The following is a 13,427-nucleotide window of genomic DNA, read 5'->3' as shown; positions in this document are numbered from 1 at the left end:
GAAGGGACCGGTTGGTAGGACATGTTCTGAGGCATCAAGGGATCACAAATAAAGCATTGGAAGGCAGCGTGGAGGGTAAAAATCGTAGAGGGAGACCAAGAGATGAATACACTAAGCAGATTCAGAAGGATGTAGGTTGCAGTAAGTACTGGGAGATGAAGAAGCTTGCACAGGATAGAGTAGCTTGGAGAGCTGCATCAAACCAGTCTCAGGACTGAAGACCATAACAACAACAACCTTTGGAAAATGGAAAAATGTGACTAATGACTACCTTCTTGTCCGTCTACCAACATTAAAATTTGCACAGAACTGATAACGTATATCGATCCCACCTTTGGTAGGCCTACAATTATAAAAGGTGATTAGTCCGTGTTTTTCTTAAATCATTTCTGGCTAATGCCAAGATGGTTCTACAGACTATCTGTCTCGTCCTCATGAAATCATACTTTTGTATTGTGTGTGCAGGATTCTTGGGTCTGCTCCCCTATTCTCGATCCCTGTATATGGTACTACTTTTACTCTGATGTATATTTTGAGCTATTTATTTACATTTTATTATTATGATAAATCCTGTATCACTGTGACATGATCCCAGTATGAATAATTAAGGGGAGGTTTACTATCTTTTGATTCAAAAATCGATTTTTTTTAAATTGCATTTTTGGATCCATAAAAGTGTTTAGAATCCACCCCTGAAACGGTTTTTTCGAATACGGAACGGAAATGTTTGTTATTGGCGGTTGAACAAAAAACTGCACCTGCCTGAAATCGACCATTTTCACGCACCAGTTTTTTCTTTCAGAGGACGAATTAATATTGTACCGGTGCTTGAGAGGAAACACACAAAAATCAAATGAAAGTTTGAACGCGTGTGTTTGGAAGTTAGCCTCCAAGCATTTGCATTCTGGTGTGAAGACTGTGGAGATTTCCTAGCAGTGAGCAGCTTCAACGAAGGGTATTGAGCAATTCTCAAGACCATGAAAACGATGGACGTCACCCTGGGACTCTATTCGACGCGGTTCGCCAAGTATTCGGACAACCACCGGATTCAAGCGGCCGAAAACCGCTTGTCACCGGCCCTACGAGCGGCTCTGGAGCAGCGCAGGATGGCCCAGATCGAGCAGAACGCCCTCTGTGAGGAGGAGGAAGGACTAGTTTATGGATCCGGAATATCAGATTGAACATAAGTTGCATAATATTGCACTCATATGTAGTCAAAACTTCAAACGCGTTTTTCTCGAAATTTCATTTTTTTATTTATTTATTTTTTATTTTTATCGCGCGGTATGGTAACTTCAAATCTGCTGAAACGATTGGCATGATTCTTTGTTTCCGACGAAGCTAACTAAATTGTCTAGGAGTTGTACCAGTTTTATTCCGATCCATTAACTATAAATATTTTTACTTGACCGACGAAGTCGAAAAATCGATGAAAAAGCCCTATTTTTTTCAAATGGCTGGCATTTTGTTTCCCATGGTCCAAATAACTTAAGCGAGGTACAGCTCCTAAAGAATCTTACATACTTCGCTAACGTCAACTCAATTTTAATTTCAGGTGAGCCGGCTAAGCTGTGACATACCGCGCGTGGAGGTCTACATTGAAATTTTGTTTCGTTCCGATGGCACTTCCGCCTTTGCTCTTCGACATTTCCGGTCGAAAAAATTCCAGTTTGTAGAGGAAATATGAATAACCATTTTGACTAAATTTGACACATTCCGAGAAAAAAATTCTCAAAGAACATGCTTTTTTCGGGCCAAAGATAGTAAACCTCCGCTTAAATAAACGAATAAGAGAATTTACTCCATAAACAGAGATCAGTATGGGTGCGAACATGGACAATTGAAAAAGCGTAAAAGAAACTATCAGAAGCCTTAAAAATGGTGTTACAAGAGAGTGTTGCATATTAGGTGTTCTGATTAAGCTGGTTAAGAAATGGTGCCGTCCTTCAGGGAGTGAACGGGAAAGTGTGTGTGGTAGAGAACAAGTGAAACAAAGGGAAATAATGGTCGAACAGATATTACGATGTGACTTTTCACTGAAAATCGTAGCTGAATGGACCGTAGAGCGTACATAAGACAGATGGTGTGGATTGTGGCAGCTATGCTGAAAATAGTGAGGACACTTGCTAAGCGTCAGGAATAGAAACCTGCATCGCACCAGCCATATGGTTAGCTACCAAAACGACAAAAGCATGTCGTGGCGATGTTTTCTTGTCCTATGCTGATTTGCAGCCCAGTGAAGGGTGTCCCTTTGCAGCTGTTACGTGTTTTCCACTAGGGCTGTCGTAAACGTTCATTGATGTTGACGCCATCGTTCCGCCAGCTGAGATCGTTCCACCTTGACCACATGCGTTACGACGAGTAGTAAAAAGTCTCACTTAGTTCACGGTGTTGTGCCTGGTACTTAAAAGTGGCGTGAGCACTACACGCTGCAGAGAAGCGGCTGTGGGTAGCAGCTGGGATTATTTGAGTAACAATCTAGCCAAATTACGAAGCTTACATCCGCTCTGAACTTAAAGGTCACTGTCGGAATGCAGCTGTCTGCTCACTACGAGTGACTATGGCTGTTTAGTCACCTCGTCATCTGCTGGCCTGTGGTGGAGACGTTCCACAGTTAGCTTTAAGTCGCAGACTACCTACTGACGGTTCACGAAACATATGAAATACCGAGAATCACCTTCGAGTGACAATTTTTTGAGATGTTTACAACTGCTTCGCTGAAGAGGATTACTACACGGTTTCTTCCTACTTTGACCACTATAGGAAGTTCAGAATAATATAGCAATAAATGAATGTGAAATTTAAAAACAACTGAAGACTCCTGGACTTGCGTATTTCTCCGTTATCAAAGAATCCTTTTAGAATTATAATCTTCTTGATTTATAGTTATAAAATATTTCCTGTAGAATACGCAGAAGAGGTTGCCGTTGTCCTAGCGACAGATCTCCGTAGTTCGCTGGAACGAAGATGCGTGATGCATGACTGGAAACAGGCGGAGGTCGTTCCTGACCATACGAAGGGTAACGGGTCATATGCGTGTGGAACACTGTGCTTGCAACGATGAATTTTCTGGAGAAAAAATAAGAACTCAGTAGGAGCAGACATGCTTTCCCCAAACAACGCTGGTGTTCAACCCAGTCTCCTCAGTTCGTACATGACGCAAAGTGTTGGACAGGTGGGTAACGTGTCTCTTACAATTCAGAAAATATTCGGTACAGTTCCATACCTCCGCTTAGTAAACGAAACGCGTGCATGCCACTGTACTCAATGCCACGTCACAAAAAGAACTCCGAACGTCTTAAGTTCAGCCTCATCTCCAGGATTTGTGATTACTGATACAGATGATTTAAAAGAAACTAGTTGATTCTGACAGTATAGTCAGGATGTCGGAATACAGAAGGGTTGCCATAAGAATTATATCTGGGGTTAATTCTAGAAGATTCTGTGGGGACCTCTTTATATATGGATACATATGTGCGTGTGTGTGTGTTTTTGCCATTACCTATATATCTCTTTCCTCGAAAATAGTGAGAAGTGCACTAAATTTCATGTAGAAAATGTAGTGCTCTCCATTGGCTCGTACCTTCACAAAAATTAATATTGGTAGTAGGGGGAGGGAGGAGGAGTTGGAGGAACAAGATTATAAAATTGCCATTTTTGGTCAGTTTCGAGACATGACACATTATAAGAACTGAATTTCTTAGGTGACACGAAAACCTTTTTACACCTCAGAGAACTGAGAGTTTACACTTAATATACGAATTACATGAACAGAAACTCTATACTCTACATTCCAGGAGAGCAAAGTGCTCTCACTTGCCACTCCCACTCCATCCCGCTCCCTCCTTGTCAGATGTATATACTTGAACATAATGTTTTATTTTATTTTCTTATTAGAATTATCGTCCGCCCCAGTAGCTGAGTGGTCAGCGTGACGGATTGCCGTCCTCTGGGCCCGGGTTCGATTCCCGGCTGGGTCGGAGATTTTCTCCGCTCAGGGACTGGGTGTTGTGTTGTGTTCATCATCATTTCATCCCCATCCGGCGTGCAGGTCGCCCAATGTGGCGCCGAATGTAATAAGACCTGCGATATGGCGGCCGGACCTGCCCCGCGAGGGGCCTCCCGGCCAATGACGCCAAACGCTCATCATCATCATCATTAGAATTACTATAATCTTTTGAAACGTTAAGTCATTTCTATGTACAACACTTACATTAAATGTACATTATTTACTTCTGTTCACATAAGAGAGACCCATTTCCGCATGATCCATCGATATACGAGGGTTGGAACTTTAATAGTAGCAACTATTTATTTACAGCTCGTACAAAATAAATATGTGTTTCAAAGTTTTACTGTCCTTAAAAGTAGTTACCAGCATTGTGGTCAACCCGTTGCCAGCAATGAGGAAGTCGTAGGATACTCTTTGCAGTACCAATTGTATTGACAGTTCGAGCGGCGCGGTCTATTGCCCGACGTCTTTGTGGCAGCTCTGAAGTGAAAGCCGTGAAGTGTTTCCTTCAGTTTAGAAATCGAGTTGAACTCACGAGGGCTTAAGTCAGGGGAGTGCAGTGGTGGTATAGCACCTAGCAGCCCCGTCGGTCAAACAAATCAGTAATAGCTTGCACTGTACGTGCTTGAGCATTGTCCTGCAAAATGATGGTCACGTCCTGCAGAAAGTGTCAGCACTTCTGTCTCTAAGCTGGTCGTAGGTTGTGTTCCAAAAATGAACAGCATAAAGATTTGTGAATAAATAGTTGGCACTATTAAAGTTCCAACCCTCGTACCATGACAAACTGTAATACAATGAGGCATCCGTTAAGGTAACGTGACAGGATCGCTGCTGTTCAGAACATACGCTTTTGTACAAAACTTGAGGACGGAAGTAACTTTCGCATGATGCGTCACTGCCAAGTAACATAGCTCGATCAAACTTGGACTATAGTATTGTCTTTTACTCAGAGACAGTAATTACACTCAAGTCACCGCGATTCTTGATAGTCCCCTGGACATTAGAAGGTGGGACATGGGTCTTAACGGGGTGTGTGACCACTACCAATGGCAGTGCAGGCTTTGTAACGTCATCGCATGCTTTCTACAAGATTGGTGAGGAGTTCTTGTAGTACGGTGTTCCATTCCTTCGCCAGTGCAGTTGACAAGTGCGGAATGGTCTTCTGTGCATGTGAACATGCTGCAATACGTGTCCCCAAAAGTAGTCAATGGGATTAATGTCGAGTGAACGGGCAGATCAGTACATCAGCCGAATATTCTTTCGTCCCGAGAGCTCCTCTACCTGCGCACTCCGATGCGGTCGCGCATTGTCATACATAATGAAGTCAGGGCCGAATGCTCCCCTGCAAAGAAGCGTATGGAGAGGGAGCACGGTGTCACAATTACGTTGACCCGTGACTGCATTGTGTTAAAACATTTGAAGGGCAGCACATCAATGCAACATTACGACTTTCCACACCAAAGGACCTGAAGCACCAAAACGACGATGGTGGACAATGCTGGACGTACGTCATATGGTGAGAGATAGGAACACCTAAGGCATCGAGAAACTTCATCGAATGTCATCATTTGATGGTCCAAGTGTTATGGTTTGGAGAGGCATAATGTTGCGTGGGTGAACTGACCTCGACATCTCTGAGCACGGTACATTTACCCGTCAATGTTCTTTGTCACAGCATACTCTTTCCCCAAGTGAGTCTGTTCAGGTGTGCATTTGGTTCTGATTTCATTTTCCTGGAAGACAATGCGCGACCACATAGAACTGCGTTGGTTGACGAGCTCGTGGAACGAGAAGATACGCGGCGAATGGACTGGCTGCTCGTTCCCCGACTTAAATCCCATGGAGTACATACGGGATGCTTCGAACGAGCATCTAGAAGTTGTCGACCGCTCTGATGGAGGAACGGAACATCCTACCACAAGAACTCGTTAACAACCTTGTCACCAGCGTGGGAGCACGTTGCAGAGCATGCATTGCCGTCACTGGTGATCACACGCTCTATTAAGGGGCATGTTGGGGTTCAGTTGATTTTGGGGAGGAGACCAAACTGCGAGGTCATCGGTCTCATCGGATTAGGGTAGGATGGGGAAGGAAGTCAGTCGTGCCCTTTCAAAGGAACCATCCCGGCATTTGCCTGAAGCGATTTAGGTAAATCACGGAAAACCTAAATCAGGATGGCCGGACGCGGGACTGAACCGTCGTCCTCCCGAATGTGAGTCCAGTGTGCTAACCACTGCGCCACCTCGCTCAGTAACGGGCATGTCCCGCCTTGTATAATGTCCAGGGTATCATCGTGAATCGCGGTGGCTTCATTGTACTCGTACTTATCGTCGCTGAATAAGAATGTTGTTTATCTTCGTCACACTGCGTATTTCTTTCACTCATCTTCTATACTATATTATACTGGAGCAAGTTTGGTCCAAGTTGAGGTCCAAGGTTCATAAAGCTATGTCACTTGGAAGTGGCGCATGATGGAAAACTTACCTTCATTCTTAAGTTTTGAACACTATTGTTCAGCTAATACAGTCTTTACAAGATGTAGCAACTTAAATTTCAAACCAAAAAAAAGTCAGTCGCTGTCTCTGCCTCCTGTTGTCTTGTGTCTATTGAAGCCTGAGACTTTCTTGAACTCTGTCCGCCTGCTTAGCTGAGTGGTAACATGCTTCCTACCATGCAGTGGGCCCGGTTTCGATTCCGGACCGGGTTGGAGATTTTCTCCGCCCGTCGAATGAGTGTTGTGCTGCCCTCATCATCATCTCATCGTCATCGACACACAAGTCGCCCAGTGTGGCAGAGCTTCCCCGGACGGGGAACAATGCCACACGATCATTTCTTGAGTTCTGTTGGGTTGTTTTGGAAGGAGAGACCGAACAGCAAGGTCATTGGTCTCATCGGATTAGGGAAGGACGAGCAAGGAAGTCGGCCGTGCCCTTTCGAAGGAACCATCCCGGCATTTGCCTGGAGCGATTTTTGTGTTCTGTATCCCAAAGGTAGTGTGATTTGTCTTCTGCTCTCCCTCTTTCTCTGGAACTCTACTCTAACCCTGCCTTTGTCCGTCTTCCGTCATTTCTTCGTGCGATATGCCCAGCCCGTTTCCATCCTATACCCTGTAGCCACACCACAGCATACGCAGGGATTGGACAAAAATATGGACACCAAAACAAATGAATGCTTGAACATAAACGCAGATGCTGGCCAGGTCTGCAGATTGCGCTGTTATATTTGACCACTGATAGCACCTGTGGAATGTCCTCAGTACATTGCAGTTGCTAATAATGGTCAGAGCAGTATTCTGCGTAGATGTGAGTGCATTATGTAGGAGCAAAGTGAACTCGAACGTGGACGAATTGTTGATGCTCGCATGGTGGATGTTCCCGTAAGCAAGATGGATAAAGTGTTTGGTGTTTCAAGAGGTACAGTATCGAAGATTTATACCGCATACAGGAAAAGCAGAAAAACATCATCTATTAGGTCACAACGCGGACGTGTTTTGAGTGATCGTGACAGACGGTCGTTGGAGAAGATTGTGGCGAAAAATAAATGCACGACAGCTGGAAAATCCACTGCAGAACCGACTGCAGCACTCGCGAACGCTGTCAGCACCAAAACAACACGAAGGGAGCTCCATAAGCTGCAACTGTAGGGCGAGCTGGATTTCCAAAACCACTCATCAGAGATGGAAATGCCAGTAACCGGAAAACGAGGTACCGAAGCCAGAAAACCTGGCTTGTGCAGCAACGGAAGACGGTCATTTGGTCAGATGAGTCTCGTTTCATACTTTTTCCAACTTGTGACCGAGTTCACGTCCCAAGAGCGAAAACTGGCGGTGGTTCGAAGATGGTTTTGGTAGCCGCACCGTGTTATTCCATGGACAAAATGGGTACTTTGAAGCTCGCAATACTGGCAAGAGTTCTGTGATCATTGTGGCGGATCAGGTCCATCCCATTGCACAGTGTTTGTTGCCCAGTGGCGCTGCTGCGTTCCAAGACGACTGACCCACTGTTCACACAGGTCGCATCGCCCTGGACTGGCGTCATAAGCACGAAGATGAGCTATCGCCTCTCCCCTGGCCACCACAGTCAGCAGATCTCAATATTATTCCGCCTTTGTGGTCTGCTTTGGAGAGAAGGACGCCTGAACGCTACCTATCTTCATCGACTTTATCTTAACGTGTCACTATTTTCCTGGGAGAATGATATCAGGTTTCTTTGTAAACCATACAGGACCTGTGCGAGATCAAATGGTTCAAATGGCTCTGAGCACTATGGGACTTAACATCTGTGGTCATCAGTCCCCTAGAACTTAGAACTACTTAAACCTAACTAACCTAAGGACATCACACACATCCATGCGCGAGGCAGGATTCGAACCTGCGACCGTAGCAGTCGCGCGGTTCCGGACTGCGCGCCTAGAACCGCTAGACCACCGCGGCCGGCCTGTGCGAGTATTTATCCACTCCGAAACGTAGCTGTTTTGTACGGCAAAGGTTTTCCTACACCGTATTGGATATGGTGATGTTACGTGTTTTTGATGTTTCCATACTTCTGTCGACCTCCCGTATGCATAGAGGGTGTTGACATCGTTAAGAAATCTTTACGATGGACATAGATACTGTAGATAATTAACGCCTGGTGCAAATATTGGCAGTTGGGCCTCATCATTAAGGAATATAAAGTAAACAGACGAAAAGATTCGATATCATCTATCTACGCGATCGCAAATCGACTACTAGAATCATTCACAGAGTTGTCAAGTCTCAAAGAAGTTCTTCACGCTTACGATCATTCAAAGGTTCAAAAAATACACTGAGAGATAATCTAAAAATGATACCATCTAATAGGTGTGAGTCGAAAAAATGCTTGCGTAGTAGTAGGGGAGAGGTCGCAATGTGTGTACGTCATCCAGTACTCTGGACTTTGAGTAACTTACTTGCGGAGTCCGACTTCATCTGGCTTGAAATATGTGTATGTTGTACGAAGATGTTTGGTAACATTACCTTCTAGTAACATAAGAGGCGCCCATCAAACGGCTGTGCGCTGTGGTGATTTTTATTTCGAGCCTTTTCATTATTTTATTTACAAGAAGGTTCACAGTCACCATAAATGTTCTGATGTTATACTCTGTCATACTGGCCGCAGCTGGTTATATTTAAATAGTCTGCGCTTGTAAACACAAAAGAAATCAGTATTTAAAGTCAACCAGTGATGTCCAGTATGGAAGAATACTATCATTCAGAAAAAGAGTGGTTTCATCATATAAACACCATCTCGCACTTTTTACTGAGTCAAGAACAAATAGTGATTATTTGATTTATACCAAATTAAAGACAAAAGAACTGGAAATTAAATAATGTTCCTGGAGAGAGTTTAAAAAATCGTAAGCAATGGTCAGAAGAGCGGACCATACTACACAGCGAATCCATGAAGGGATTCTGGCAAATACCATTAAGTCATCTAATATGTTTAGACTTATTATATATTTAAACAAAATGATGAAAGTTAAAGAATGAATAAAATTATAAAAGGCGTTCTGTTCAGGTGTCGAACATGGGCTGCTCATCATTTGTGACTGCCTTATTGGTAGAACTGTATATTAAGGAACAAAAAAGAGATGGCTTTAAGGATCCGCGGAAGCGTCTGAACCAGACTTCCTTAGTGATAAGGATGTTCAATACATACATAGTTCACAGAAAGTGTATCAGGAATCGGAGATGTAAAGGCAAAGATAAGAGATTTGTAATAATACAGACACACGCATGCGACAACACAACTGAAGTCTCTGAGTTCTGTGGCTCTTTTTGTACCAAATAAAACAAGTCTGCTACAAGTAAACACTGCTTCTTATATTTTAAAATATGATGTTCAGCTATCGTATCATTCATATCTATTGAAAAATAACTGAGAAAACAAACATGCAGGTAAGCTGATAGCATTGTATACAATAATTAAGGAATTGGTATCCGCATACAAATTGGTTATCTGTCTTGTGTTCAGTGAGTGAATGTCTGAGTTACTTTCCAATGAACTCATTAATAATAATGAATGTCACGAGTGAGTTATGTACAATGGTAATCCTGACACGAAGTACAGGACATTGTTATTTCACAGTAGGATACTATAGGAGATAGTAGAGTGACAGTGACTGTGACAGCGGTGATTTTTCTCATGGCGAAGAAAGCAGCACAGAGTGTCTTTATTAGATCCTGAATGTAGCATTACTAAGAAAGATTCTCGTCTGACTCTTGTCTTAAGAATTAAAAACGCACTATTTCCCAGACTGTCTGATCATCTTCAAAATTCGATTCAAATTTTCTAGGAAACTTAACTTGTTCTCATCAAACGAACTGCCACCGAACATAAATAAAACACAATACACGCCATTCCGTAGTGCAGAAAGCCTGACCTCAGCGATATCAATAATGTATAAGTGATAAGTGAAACAGAAAATTCTGAGTGATTACGATGATGAGAACTAAATTTGATGTCACAGATTGTAGACTTTCTTAAATGTCTAAGCTTTGCAACTCGTAAAATTAAGGATGAAAAAACCAAAAAAACAATTAATTTTCGCATTTGACTGCCTAATATATCGCTGTGGAGTAAGTCTTCAGCAAGGAAGAAAGTGTTAGCAGTACAACGCATGTACTAAGGATGTGTTTCCATCACAGCTTGAAAACAACACCTACAGTAATAAATATAATATAAGAAGAAGAAATTAATTCCAGTATCCATAACTCAGGCATAAAAAAGATAAATCACCACAAAAGTCTTTGACCGCTTGTCCAGTAACCCAACAGATCTAACAAATCTTTGAACATGTATCTAGTGAAGTACAGAATTTTATATACTCGTATTTTAAAATTAAGCTCATCTGTTTGACAACCCTGTCATGTCCATAAAAATGTCTGAATAAGTAAAGTGTGTGCGTGTGTGTGTGTGTGTGTGAGAGAGAGAGAGAGAGAGAGGGGGGGGGGGGAGCGGGGGAGGGAGAGACAGAGAGAGAGAGAGATGTAGTTATATACCACACAGAGTGTAATTCGCCACATATTAAGAAAATTGAGTAGCTTTTGATTAATGTCAAAGACAATCACACAAGCTTTGGTATAGTTCTTATTTTTCACTGACAATTGTATTACATTATTTAACTAACTGAGACGTTACACAGATCCCAGTTATACTCCAGGGAACATTTAAATAACTGACTCACTAATCAAAGGTCCTCTTAGATGGACATCAGTGATAGAGTCTTTACGCATCTATATTTTTCTTGAAGTTGCAGTCTGTTCTTTGTATACCACGTGCTAATGTTACCGATTAGGTGATCGGTTAGTTCTTCAACGTAGGCGTTTCACAGTGACACATATTATGTCATACACAAACCTGTTACGCGGAGCTCGACAGCTGCAATGAATTTCCTGAAAGTCATGCTGATAAGTGAATCTTCATTGTTCTACCTCGGTAGACCTACAAGCTCATCCTCAGGCCACCTGAGGGAACTCAGCACATATATGAACTCTCAGTTTCCGGAAGGAGCATCTTGCGCCAAGTTAAAAATATGTGAGATTAATTCTATTTCTAAATTTCTGTTTGATACGAACAAAGTCATAGGTTAAATATGTGTGATGGATATCAATAAATTACTTAACGTGAAAATCCAACACCGAAAAACTCAGAGATGTGTTAATGATGTTATTAGAAGTAAGAGTATGTTCAAAAATGGCTCTGAGCACTATGGGACTGAACTTCTGAGGTCATCAGTCCCCTAGAACTTAGAACTACTTAAACGTAACTAACCTAAGGACATCACACACATCCATGCCCGAGGCAGGATTCGAACCTGCGACCGTAGCGGTCGCGCGGTTCCAGACTGTAGCGCCTAGAACCGCTCGGCCACCCAGGCCGGCTGAGAGTATGAATGGTGAGCACTGGGGCACTGAGAATTAGGTCTGAATGTAAAGGATATCAAATAAAATCGCAGGTGCCATGGATATTTAACAGTTTCTGACATTTGAGTACAATAGATATGTCTTTGAGTTAGTACGCTTTTCAACTTTTAATACTATAATTAATGATCTGCGGTAAAAGTTTAATCTAATTATTTTGTCAATATGGGACAGTATCACGAGTAGTAGGACTGATAATGAAGTAGCAGTATGTTGCATATTTTTTGTTTTAGTGGACCTCAGAATGTGAAACATGACCTGTTTAGTACTGTAACTTCTGCTGTGATAAGGCATTTGCACTGCGCACCATCACCAAGAATGTAAGCCCGTAATTTTCTATATGAAGATGATGCCGTGAACGAACGAAATGGGTAGTCAAATAACAGATAGGAAAGTTTTATTTGTGATATTTAATCTGTACATTCCTACGTATCTGATATTTAAAAGATGTAAATTGAAGAGCACAGTGACGCTGCATGTTTAAAATGTAAGATGGAATGATCATTATCGAAATCACGAAGAATTATACACACTTTTGCTAAGGAGTGAAGACGGTCTTTTAGGTCGAAGGTGGAAGCATAGTAAAGAGTCACATAGCAGCTGTCCGTGTGTTTTCCAAAACGCCTCTCGCGCTATACTTCACAGCTGCGTAACACTGTCTGTCGAAAATATTCCGTGGCGACATACGAATATATTAGAAATGTCTTAAGGCCATGAGTTGAAAACTATTTTATCCGCCTTGAATGAGAGAACCCCGTGATAGCAGGTATTGAGTGCAAGCAGCGCTGAGATGTCGGCAGCGGCAGCAAAGTGTCGGCAGACCTACCTGCAAGCAAGCCGTCTGCTGAGCGAGCGCAGCCTCGCGCGCGCGAGTGTGCGCCTGCTAGGTAGTACGTGAGCGCGCGCCTGCGACCGGTGTACGTAGCACTGAGCCGGCGCTCGTGATTCTGGGCGGCTGAGACGCGCGGAAACAAGTGAAGCCCGGCCAGGCAGAGGACGCCGCGCCGGCGGACGTAGATAAGCGCCGCGGTGGCGCTCGGGCCAGCGGGGCGCACCCTGCGGAAGTGGGCGCACCGCACTCATCAGCTCTCGCCCTCACTAATAACTCCTCACTTTACTTCAAGCTAATTTTCATCCACCGTTCCGCCTCAGTTGCACATTTTAATTAGATTACATGTTTCGATCAATTTGGCTCCTCTTCATATCTAAAATAAAACTAAATGTGTACCATATTAAATTTTAGAATATGTTGAGAAGAAAAGACTTGTACATAAACTTAGACTGTACCCAATTAGTTGCGTCAGCAATGTGTCTTTTGAAATGTATGCAGGAGAGCTTCTGTGATGTTTGGAAGGTAGGATACGAGGTACTGGTGGAATTAAAGCTGTGAGCACGGGTCCTTAGTCGTGCTTCGGTAGCTCAGTTGGGAGAGCACTTGCCCGCGAAAAGCAAAGGTCCCGAGCTCGAGTCTCG

At 43.1% G+C, this 13,427-nt stretch overlaps 1 long non-coding RNA gene across 1 annotated transcript in view; it reads right to left on the bottom strand.

The window, feature by feature from the left end:
• The window catches only part of LOC124773920, a 52,033-nt gene extending 39,147 nt beyond the window's left edge, over positions 1–12,886 (bottom strand). Inside the window, exon 1 of the long non-coding RNA XR_007014970.1 lies at positions 12,781–12,886. This is a non-coding gene — a long non-coding RNA (uncharacterized LOC124773920). The remainder of the gene's footprint in view (positions 1–12,780) is intronic.
• Between the last annotated feature and the right edge of the window lie 541 nt (positions 12,887–13,427).

Source organism: Schistocerca piceifrons, chromosome 2 (genome assembly GCF_021461385.2).
Source record: "Schistocerca piceifrons isolate TAMUIC-IGC-003096 chromosome 2, iqSchPice1.1, whole genome shotgun sequence".
In the NCBI taxonomy this organism is placed as follows: domain Eukaryota; kingdom Metazoa; phylum Arthropoda; class Insecta; order Orthoptera; family Acrididae; genus Schistocerca; species Schistocerca piceifrons.
The sequence above is the reverse complement of the archived record's forward strand: the minus strand, read 5'-3'. Positions and strand labels throughout refer to the sequence as shown.